The sequence below is a fragment of the Anabrus simplex genome, chromosome 1, assembly GCF_040414725.1.
Source record: "Anabrus simplex isolate iqAnaSimp1 chromosome 1, ASM4041472v1, whole genome shotgun sequence".
NCBI classification, from domain to species: domain Eukaryota; kingdom Metazoa; phylum Arthropoda; class Insecta; order Orthoptera; family Tettigoniidae; genus Anabrus; species Anabrus simplex.
The window spans coordinates 1,498,772,958-1,498,785,453 of NC_090265.1; the positions used below are offsets into that span (position 1 = coordinate 1,498,772,958).

Consider the following 12,496-nt stretch of genomic DNA (forward strand, 5'->3'; position numbering starts at 1 on the left):
TCCACTATCTCCCGGATGCAAGCTCACAGCCGTGCGCCCCTAACTGCGCGGTTAAAGAAATCTCCACTACTAAAATATAAACACTTAATATAATGGGTAAAAAGATATATACTACTATTCATAGCAGATTTGTAGATTTACAAATAGTTGTTTCCAATAGTAATGTGTCTGGATTGAGATTGTAGCACTGCTGTGTGAATGCCAAGGTCAGGGTTCCCGGAGGCAAACAAAACTTCTGTTTGGTCTTCACAGCAGTTGCAGCTATGTTGCTTACATAATGCCTAAGAAAACTGAATCGTTTTGGGACGGCTACTTTACTGAACTTACGGATGCAAAGTGTAGTTATTCTGCTATTACTGAAATGTGCAAGAAGCGGAATTTTGTTGTGTCAATGAAAGGAATCAACTCAGTGTTGAATAAAATGGGAAAGACTCACATGGTATGAATTCCAAAAAGAAAGACTAAATAAATCCAAGACCTACTACTCCAGACCTAACACGCAAGGTCAAGTCCTTAGTCTCAGGCAGGTTAAAATCCATCCTAAGTACTGCAGTATACCAGAGAAGTTGATCAGCAGGTATGTAACACTTGCCCACACAATAACAGAAAGGGAAATGTAAGCAGTTAGCTAAAATCATACACAGGGTGCAATGACTTAAATCACGATTTAAATCAGTTGATTTTATAATAAACATCTATGATTAAAATCAGTTTGCTTACTCATTCTCACCCTATTAAATGCTGTCCATTGTTCAAATTCATATAAAAATCAACTACTTAAAATCAGTTTACAACTTGTTTGGAATTGTAGAAAAATGTTTTAGGATACTTGAAGTAGCAGAGAATAGTGATCCTTACTTTATATTTGCCAGGGACCCAGCAACCCATACCAAGAAGTTTTCTTTCTTATGTACAAGAATTAAAACTAAGATAGTGTACAATATTGTTGAAATAAGTAATTATCAAATGTTTCCCCTTCACCGAAGGACTCTTTAATATTATTAAATATTCTGTGTGGTAATGAGATTGAACTAACGTGGATGTAAATTCAGGTTTAAGTGCAAGCAGTTATTAAGTCGGTGGCAACGACACTAGTTTGAAAGGCCTAATTATAGCATGCCTTTATGCAACTCGGGTAAAAATAATTGGACGATTTGTGAATGAACATTCAGGCTAAGCAGTATAAGCAGTGATCATAGCTCTGGATATAAAGCGATAACAATAGTGTTAGGCCTAATTATTTAAATGTTATCAAACATGGAAAAGCTTTTTTATGATAAGATTGGGCAAACTGTGAATGAAAGTTGAAGTTTCGTAGTTAAACCCCCAAGTGGTGAGTGAAGTAAATATCAATTTTGCACTGGTTGGTAACTACAAGACATAAACTTGAAATTTTAAGTAAAAGCATATGAAAAATTTCATTTAAAAGACACAACTAAATTCTGAACATGAAAACAAAGACAGACTACCAACTGAATAATGCTAAATTACTAAATATTAATGAGAAAGAAACTTGTAATAAGCAATTTCACTAGCATGGTAAGAACACTATCACACTTAAATAGAGTAGAAGTCTGTTATAGCGAGAATTCATAAGAGCGAAAAAATTACTCGCTATAACGAATTGTCGTTATATCCGATTTTTTAATAAAAGTCGGAAAACCCACCATGCACATTAAAATCGGCATGAAACGGCAATAAGTTTGTTCAAAACTTGCGTTTCCGCAGATGATATCCACACTATGGCTTACTTGTTTGCTATTTTTCGAAATCCGATACGACGTGAAAGTGTATTCTTAATTTCATTCTAAAAGAATATAGTACCGTATTTCTCCGAAACCAAGATGAACCCCACTTTTTCCTTCAAAAATTTAAATCAGGCTCAAAAAGTACTTTGTAAAATCACATGAATGCCTTTGTTGTACAGTAGGCCTACGCATTTTTAGACTATTTTTAGACGCCGAATATTAACTTTCGTCATGCCATATTTTTTTGCGGCTGCACAATTATTATTTATTTCCGCGGGTTTAAGGACCATTAACTTAAAATTCGCATCATAATACCGACGCGAACCCCTTGAAAATTTGCTGGCAATACCTATCCCATGCATCTCTACAATACGACGATCCACCAGAAATTTATTCTTGCTGTCTATAAACCTGTTACTTTTACTCAGCGTCAGATATAACCGGCTACCGCTACACACTGTTACGACCTCCCGATCTCAACATTTTTCTTACCTTGAGCATACTTCTCCGCTCCGTTCTGCTACACATTATACTGCTCTGCCTGCTTGCTAGTCTGCCTCACTACTGCTTGCGCTGTCGCTTCTCCCCACGCCACCACCTGACGTCACCTGTCTCCAGCATTTTCTAGACTTTCCTTCCCTGGCGTATATATACTCGCCGCTTTCCTTCGACCTCTGATCAGGTGTGCTTCGTGTTTGTAATAGGCAGTGGGAGCTCCTGCATTCCGCACGGCTGGACCGTGTGCTGTTAACCTTCTTCTTCTTCCTCTTCAGACCGGGTGAGCAGACTAGTGTTTTACATTGTGTTTTCAATACTTGCTTTTTCCTTGCCTTGAGAGGCATTACTACTATTTGATTCTGAACTCTAGTCCCTTCAGGACTCAACGTCAAAATACTATTATGGTGCACAAATTTTCGTTCTGAGACTTCTTCTCCGAGTGTGTAAGAGGGGAGTGGTGGACTGCCAACCTTATCAGTGACTTTGAACTTTGCGTGTGGTGTAATCAACGTTATTATTTTCAACTGGGACTATGCAGCCTGATCCCTACTTATATTTTCATCCTCCTTGTTTCGCTTCCTAACATATTTTTCTCTTTCTCGTGTTTTCCCTTGTCCTTTCCCCTTTTCTTTATTTCTACCTTTTATTATGAAGATTTTAAAACTAAACACTGTGAAATTGTGGTCTGTGAATCGAATAGTGTGTTTTCTCTGGTCTTCGAAATATTCTGTCATCTTTCTTATTTGAAGCAAGCCTGGTTGACCTTGGGGGATTAGACATTGTTTTTACTGGCACTTATATTAATTTCCGGAATGTTCCATTCTATTTGTGAAAGGCTTTATGTCCCATTAACTACTTATTTATGGTGTTCGGAGAAGCCGAAGTACCGGAATGTAGTCCCGCAGGAGTTCTTTTACATGCCAGAAAATCTACCGACACAAGACTGACGTATTTGAGCACCTTCAAATACCACTGGCCTGAGCCAGGATCGAACCTGACAAGTTGTGGTCAGAAGGCCACCGCCTTAACCGTCTGAGCCACTCAGTCCGAGTACATCCAAAATGATTATGTAACCCAATGAATAGCCCTGGTAATGCTAACATAATGTTGACCAAAAAAAAAAATGAAATGGCGTATGGCTTTTAGTGCCGGGAGTGTCCGAGGACAAGTTCGGCTCGCCAGATGCAGGTCTTTCGATTTTACGCCCATAGGCGACCTGCGCGTCGTAATGAGGATAAAATGATGATGAAGACGACACATACACCCAGCCCCCGTGCCAGCGAAATTAACCAATTAAGGTTCAAAATTCCTGACCCTGCCGGGAATCGAACCCGGAACCCGTGTGACCAAAGGCCAGCACACTAACCATTTAGCCATGGAGCCGGACATAATGTTGACATATGGCATAGCAGCACTTCTCACAATGATGGTAAATTTCAAACACTAAAGATACCGTATAATAGGTTTTTACCCATTAAAGAGCATAAGTCAAAAACTCTCTTGACCAGAGTCCTGTAGTGCGGCCCACCGCGCAGCACTCGAAAACCCCTGGACTCCGGCATGCCCAGCCCGCGCAGTTTTGTCCTCTGAGCTTACTGGCCCACAGCACTGGTCCCACTCACCCCAGCGCACTAGGCGGGCTGTGTAGTCAGTCTACATTGACTACTTTCTCGCAGTAATGCGTGCACAGCTTACAACGAAATGTTCATTTCACACTTCTATTCGGATCATTCGCTATATGAATTCCTGTATGCTAATGACAAATTTTAATGTTCACTTATCGCAGTTTGTAATAAAATGATAAAGATCTCCCCTGCGCTGAAATAATAATAATAAATAAACACTTCATTAGAAACTCTAATATTCGTCTGCAATTGGCATCAACTTAACTGCAAATTAATCTAAATAACACAAAGCATATTTGAGGTGGTGGTGGTGATAGTTTTAAGGGTACATACAATTGGACAACCATTCTTTATTAACGCTAATCAGAGAGAAAAAATGGAAGGGATAGAGAAATGAAGATATCGGCCAAAGAAAGGCAAGGGCAAAGAAGAGCATGAAAATGAAAGACTTCCTAGGCCTCGGATGCCCTAATACCATCGGGGTCCGTAACGAACAAGTGTTGACTAAGGGAGGTCGGACAGGATAGATAAAAGTGAGGAGCCTGGCACAAGTAAGTGGGAGCAATGCCAGGACTCAGCTACGCGCCCCATGGTAGACAATTCACACTCCGAATTTAAGAGTCAATTGGGCCCCTTTTAGTCGCCTCCTACAATACTCAGGGGATACCATGGCTGTTAATCTACTGCCACCACACACAGGGGTTGCATATTCAAGAGGCCTTTCTCACGTTTAACTCAAAATGAATTAAAATACAAACTAAAATGATATAAGAAAACCACCACGGCTTTTACATACTTGATGTGGGTAGTTTATTGGTCATCGATTAATGAAAGTGGAGTTACTATAATAAAAAGAAAAGCATCAACATTGTCTGGGTGCAGAAGAGACCACCATGTGTTGAGAATGAAGCCCACCGAACTGAAATTTCTCTCTGAAAGCGAACTTGGCGCTTCACACACAGCACTTTCTTGGTGATCTGGTGAAGTTTTGGATCGTTTTGTCCATTTATGCTCCAATAGGATGCTATATATTCTTCCACTGCCCAATATTGGTTTAAATATCTTTCCAGGTCATCTGTTGGGATAGAACCTTCTTTAACGTCAGCCCATGAAGCAAACTTCGTTACTTTGGCAGACTGTGCCATAGTTGCGAAGTTTGATGACCCGGAAAGAATAGAACGTTCATCGTTCATACACGCCTTGTTTAAATTGTTCAGTACACAAAATGAACTTCTTTCCCATCACTGTCAACTAATGGCTTGAACACCAACCCAGTACGGCTTTTGATGTTCAGACCCGGTTCAGGAGTCTTGTATTGTCCGATTTCTAGTTTTCCTTTAATTCACGTTTCTTTTGAAACCACAGTCTGCATTCATTTCCGAAAATGGGATAGACGAGGAAGTCAAATAGAAAACCGCAGCAAATATGATCGTCTTCACTTGATCATAATGCAACGCACTGTAACCGTACGTATGTACGATCCCCGAATTTTTAGGTTAGGAAATTTTCGTATATAGTTTGTAATGTTAAAATCATGTAATTTTGTTTATTGAGAATGTAAAAACGTAATATTATAAGAAGAATGTGCAGTTAGGGAATATTGCATATGTGCATCATTATATTTTGTATAAATTTCCGTTTGGGTAAGAGTCTGTAAATATGGCCTAGCCGTAAGGATTGTGCAACCGGAAAAACTGCGACTATATCGGGAAGGACGGTTGAGGTCTGTTGAATGTGTTGCGACAAGTGGCTTGGAAACAAGGGGTACGGCAGGTTTTATAGGCTGAAGAACTGGAGTGGATCAATGTGGATGTACGTGAGTGGACGTTCGTAGTCACATCAGACGCACGATAGCCAATACGAGGGCTTTGTTTTAAGCGAGGTTGGGTTGACTGAGTGATGCGTCAAGAAGTGCCTATGAGAGCGTTGCTAGCAGTAAACTTCCCAGGACGCTTTAGCCACGTGTAGCAAGCCTATATAAGCAGGTACGCGTGTGCGGCAAGTCATTCAATGCTGTTTCCGATTGTGTTTCTGTCTCTGATCCTGTGTGTTTCTCACTCGGACCGGCGCGCGGGAGTTACTTTGCGCATAGTCCAAGGCAATATTGTATTGTTCTTGAGTATCGTTTTCGGAGTAAGCACGCTATATGTTGCTGATGCTAATGAGTTTCTGGTGGCTGTTAGGTCAAAGACGCTACCAACTCTGTATAATAGTTGGACTACAATTCTTCGACGAGATTATGTACAGTGGATGTGGTGATGCGTACAGAATCAAGATTCGGTAGTGGATGTGTGTTTGAGCACAGAGCTGATTCTTGGTAGAGGAAATCGTTGGCCGAGTATCCACTTTCAGTTGCAGAAACCTGAGGCGTTACACCAACCTGTGCGGCACTCGAGAATAACTCAAGACGTTGATGAAGTGTAGAGAAAGTCGTCGTACTTTTCTCTACCAGATTAGGCTTTTCTTCTGCAACAGCAGAGTGCAGTGCGACTCTTACCTGAAGGTATGATAAATGTAAATAGTGAAAATAATTTTATGGTGGTTTGAAGATGTTTGTACTTTGCCTTTATAAGCGGCAAACACGAGTTGGTCTCGTTATGTGATTTTTTTTAAATTGGTGTTTTTAGTGGTTTGTAATTTGCCTTGTAAACGGCAAACACGAGTTGATCTCGTAACGTGATGTTTCTTTCTTCATGTTGGTGGTTTGTAGATGTTTGTAATTAGACCTTGTAAGCGGCAAACACGAGTTGGTCTCGTTAAGTGATTTTTTAAATTGGTGTTTTTTTATATAATTTTTTTATGTTTTTAAATTTTTTTTTTAATGTGCCTTGTAAACGGCAAACACGAGTTGGTCTCGTAAAGTGATGTTTCTTTCTTCATGTTGGTGGTTTGTAGACGTTTGTAATTTGCCTTCATAAACGGCAAACACGAGTTGGTCTCGTAAAGTGATGTTTCTTTCTTCATGTTGGTGGTTTGTAGATGTTTGTAATTAGACCGTGTAAGCGGCAAACACGAGTTGGTCTCGTCAAATCATTTATTTTTGTATGTGGTTTTTAGTGGTCTGTAAAGTTTCCCTGTGTTAACGGCGAACAGGTGTTGGTCTCATTGAGGTAATTTATATATTTTATTTATTTTGGGAGTAAAGTCATGGAAGGAAACTTGCAGTGAATCTTTTATCAGTAGAGTATGGATGAACCTGGCTTGCTACCCAAATCTAATTTCAGGGGTAAACAGGTAAGGTTATAAAGTAAGTCTGGAGCTTCGTCAGCCTGATAACCGTCGCCTTGGGAGAGGGAGTTACTCATTGCTCTACATAGTTATATATTCCTGTAATTGTTTTACAGGTGGCGCCCACTGTCTTGTCATTTACACTTATTTCAGTCACCGTTTATTCAATTTATATATTATTTATTGGTAGTCGTCAAATTGTTACAGCACTCCGCTGACACGCAACACATTGCACACATTGAAGCAGTCAGCCCATAACACTAACACAGCGCTGTCCTTGGCTCACCATATACGCTGCCCAGCTCAACCCGTGCGATGACGTCGCGGGCTTCTTATGTTCAAGCCTTTCAAAGCCCATTGCCGTCTACTGCCGAAGCAGCTCATGGGCTGGGCCACCGTGCACGACTCTGCTACTGACTCTAAACATTGATATTTAACCACATAGATGAGCTTCAGTTCGTGTAGTATGCTTGATAACAGATAACCGCAGCATGAATCGGAACTTGTTGGTAGTGTAAAACCCTGCGTTACAAACCCAGCTAATCCTTCCAAGTCACTATTTCTTGTGTGTAACAGTGCACAGATTGCTCCGTTTGTTGCACTTGTAAGTTTTGTTATACTCTTAACATCCGCAGGCAAGCACAGATTATTGTAAAATACACTTGCATCTACAGATAGTCGGAAAAGTATCCGTCCACCAGCTAGTTTGATAAACACTTTGGTAAAACGGGATCCAGTATCTAGCAAAGTAACATGAAGGTAGAATATAATGGTATTCATAATATATAGTAGAAGTCTGTTATTGCGAGAATGCATAACAGCGAAAAATTTACTCGCTATAACGGATTGTAGTTATATCCGATTTTTGTCTAAAAGTCGGAAAACCCTTCATGCACTTTGAAATCGGTATGAAACGGCAATCAGTTTGTTCAAAATTTGCGTTTCCGCAGATGATATCCAGACTACGGCTTACTTGTTCGTTATTTTTCGTAATCTGATACTACGTGAAAGTGTATGTTTAATTTCATCCGAAAAAATTATAGTACCGTATTTCTCCGAATCTAAGATGAACCCCACTTTTTCCTTCAAAAAATTTAATTCATGCTCAAAAAGAAGTTTGTAAAATCATATGAATGCCTTGCTGTACAGTACGCCTACGCATTTTTAGACTATTTTTAGACGCCAAACATTGACTTTCGTCATGCCGTATTTCTTTTTCTTTTTTGCGGCTGCACAATTGTTCTTTATTCCCACGGGTTTAAGGACCATTAACTTAACATTGGCATCATAATACCGAAGAGAACACGTTGAAAATTTTCCGGCAATATCTATTCCATGCACCTCTATAATACCACGATCCATCAGGAAATTATTCTTGCTGCTATAAAACTGTTACTTTTACGCAGCATCAGATATAACCGGCTACCGCTACATGCACGTCTCGCTTGTCAGGTTCGGCCAAAATCAGCGGCTAGCGATGTATAGACCTAATCGCGAACGTTGAAAGTCAACGAACGAGTTTATTGCGCCACAGTATGGGCATTCCGCCCTTGTGTTTTTCATGCACATACCTCACAATTTCATCTTCGACTTCTTTAAAGCGTCCTTGTTGCGTACCACTGAATGCATTTTTGTACAGTACAAATTTTTTTAAAGCTTTTTGTCTTCACACTAACGCCAAATATTGGCTTTAGTTAGGCCTAAGCCGTATTTTCTTGCGGCTGCACAATTATTCTACATTTCCGAGTGTTTAATAAACATTAACTTAAAATTAGCATCATAATATCGACTAGAACCTGTTGAAAATTTTCGGGCAATACCTTTTCCACGTATCTTTAAAATACGACTATCCATCACGAAAATATTCCTGCTCTCTTTAAAAATTAATTTTACTAAGCATCAAGTACAATAGACGCGTTATGACTCTGCCACTGAGTAGCCATGTCTTTTCTAAGAATTCGAAGGGTCGCATGTTTTGATACCATTCTGCAGATTTGAGAAACACACAGGCACTTTACAACCGGTTGTCGCGGCTAGCGATGTGTAGTAAAGAGGCGGTTGTTTATTGTCAACGAGTTCTGTGCGCGGGTGAAAGAAACAGCGTGGTTACCACAGTACTTGCCAGTGGGATCCATGTTAGGCCGCAAATGCAACAACCCTTGAGCTTTCGCATGAGATTCTGAGGAAAAAACGTCTTGGATTTGGAGAAATACGGCATCACTCCAGAGATTTCTGTGGCAAACACCTCAGCTTTCTTCTACAAATAGCGTCACCTAACCTAACCGTATATGTAGCCTATCAAGAAGTAAGTATAAATAACCACCTAATCGATACTTTATTAATGCCTCAGGCAAAATTGAATAAAATTAAAACTTACAGGACATGTTTCGACCACTTAGTGGTCCTCTTCAGCTGTATAAATAAAGAACTGAAAAGAAAAACATTGACATTTATTTGTGCTTATTGTCAATGTTTTTCTTTTCAGTTCTTTATTTATACAGCTGAAGAGGACCACTAAGTGGTCGAAACATGTCCTGTAAGTTTTAATTTTATTCAATTTTGCCTGAGGCATTAATAAAGTATCGATTAGGTGGTTATTTATACTTACTTCTTGATTAAACATCGATACGGTCATGAAATGGACAACTTGTAATATGTAGCCTATCATGAAAACATATTTGAAATGCATGTAAATAACCGTAACTAGACGCGAGAAGATATGAAATATCCTCTGAAATCAGTGATGTACTCTGCCATATCTTGAGGTGTATCACATTCTTACTTAATTTCCATAAATAACATTAAAATTAAGATATCGTTTACTTCAGTCTTTATTTTTAATGAGTTAACAACTGCTATCGACCAGGTTATTTACGCATTTATTACAAAAACGTGTTATCCTCTTTCATTTTGAATTTTCTTTAGAGAACAGCAGTTGATGTGTATTACTAATCAACTCCAACATCGCCTTTGAATGTCAACAAGAGAGCTCGCAAATGTACAAAGTGAGAAAACTATCCCGTACCAAAGATGGTCGATCGCATTTTGTTGCAAACGTTTCAGTTTTCATATTCAAACAGCATCACGTATCCTAACTTAACCGTACTATACGTATGATGAAAACACACTTCAAGCGCCAGTAGAGAAATTATACCTTTCGCTATAAATTTTCATAATAGCCTTTCCATAATTTAACCAGACGTGACAAAATATACACTAACCTCTGAAATCAATTAAGCACTCTGCCATATCTCTAGGTGTATCCCATTCTACTTAATTGCAGTATGTTGCCTCAAAATCAAGCGGTCGTTTAGTCAGCCTTAATTTTTAACGAGTTAACAACCGTTATCGGACACGTTATTCACGCATTTATTACGAAAATATGTTCTCTTTGATTTTGAATTTTCTTTACAGAACAGCTGTTGACGGATATTACTAATCAACTCCGACATCGCCTTCGAATGTCGACGAGAGAAATCGCTAGTGAACATAGCGAGGAAACTATGCCGAAGGTAATCGATCGCATGCAGTATCATCGCTGGGGTGCATAAATATCGGTAACGGAAAAAATCACTCGTAATAACGGATGCGCCAGTGATAGGGCGCTCGCTGTAACCAAAGGACAATACACAGTTTAATATAGGAATTTCGAAGGGACAGAAAAAAGTCGTCGCTATAATAGAGTTCTCGTTATATGCCGTACTCACTATAGAGGACTTCTACTGTACTATGTATAACTCAATTTCTGTTAATAATCCGTTAATGTACAAACGTAGTGTAACAAAGGGTACTGCAAAAGTATTCGTCCGCTGTTATCTGTGATGTCTAACATCATAACATGGGAAAATACATGAGTCAGGGTTCTTGCGAGCAGTATATGCTGATCATGCAATACGTAAACATTACGTTCAGAGCTAGAATGGGTAAGACAAGGGAAAACACTCGTTGAACGGGAGCGATTTGTTGAACTCTATAAAGGACATTTGCAACGAAAAATTGCTGAGAAGACAGGAATACCAAGGTCAACAATAGAAGGTATTATTCACAGGTTCAAAAACACTTCAACTGTGATAAATAAACGATGAACAGGATGCCCTAGTAAGTTTAACACAACGTGAAGGGAGATGCAGCCTACGCACCATGCCCCACAATTCTCATGTTTCTGGTCCTGTACTTTGAACAGATGTAGAATTGTGAAGTGGGACGAACATTAGTACCGATACCATAAGACGAGTGTAATACAAAGCTGGTATGAAACATCATATAAACAAAAAAGGAAACCCTGGATAAGTAAGGTAAACAGATGGAAGAGGTAGGAGTTTCCAAAACAATCTATTTGTAATCGTTACTTCGGCGGCTACACAGTTAAAGGGAGGAAAAGAAAAAGCAATTACACGGTACCTTAAACACTACACACAAAATAAACTTCAATGAACTACACTGCACAGCGCCAAATACAATTCAAGTAAATATCAGTGAGGGCAACTTGACAAAAAAAGGAACGTGGAAACGGGACTGAGAAAACTTACCGAAGGTCATGGAGAAGCTTAGGTTGCAGTTTTCGGAAAAATCAACGGTGATCTCTGGTTTTCAAAAATATTATTTACAAAATTGACTTTACAAAGTAAATTCCGAACAAATTCAGGTATGCGGAAAATCTCGGTACACAAATTGTAAAATACAAATTTTCTTTGAGAAACACATATTAGATGTTCCATGACAAGAGCTTTCTATAGTTTCAAAGAGTCAAGTAAACACGGTACATGTTATTACAAATCAAGTTGTACGATTCGATCTTGAAGGTAAGAGGAAACACAATATGCTATACAATTTAGAATGAAGTTAAACATACCTTTCAAAATATCTGATCAATAGAGTGGTGATCAGGACAATCTCCTGTATGATACACTGACGAAAATTACATGCAAATTAAAACCGGACAGAAAACAACAGCACTTACCCTAAGGCAGCCCATTCTGGTAGCGAGGAGCTCAAAGACTTAAGACCAGACGAAATGCTGTCTAGCTCCCTTTTAAATGGAAATGTGGCCTTGGAGTAGCCAATCAGAACGCAGGAGCTTGCCCAGATTCACCAATCACAACTCTCTCTGTGGTCGCGATCTTTGAACCACTTTCTCGAACACATGTACAGACCCCGATCGCGAACCTTCCATATTCCAAAATAGAAAGGACATATTTCTAGAATGCATACTTAACAAGGTCGACACACCCTGTTCCAAAAATCTGCGTCACAACCTTTCTGGACTGTTCCAGTTAATATAGAAATATAATCTAGTACTATTAGCAAGCTACTTAAATTCTGGAAATGCATGTTATTCACAGATGAAGGTACATTCGGCTTGTTTGATACGTCTGCAGAGCATCGCGAGTAAGAAAA

General features: G+C 39.3%; 1 protein-coding gene across 1 annotated transcript in view; it reads right to left on the reverse strand.

Moving 5' to 3' along the window:
- Positions 1-12,496, reverse strand: part of LOC136861351 (uncharacterized) — a 266,754-nt gene that overhangs the window by 1,020 nt on the left and 253,238 nt on the right. The window lies entirely within an intron of this gene.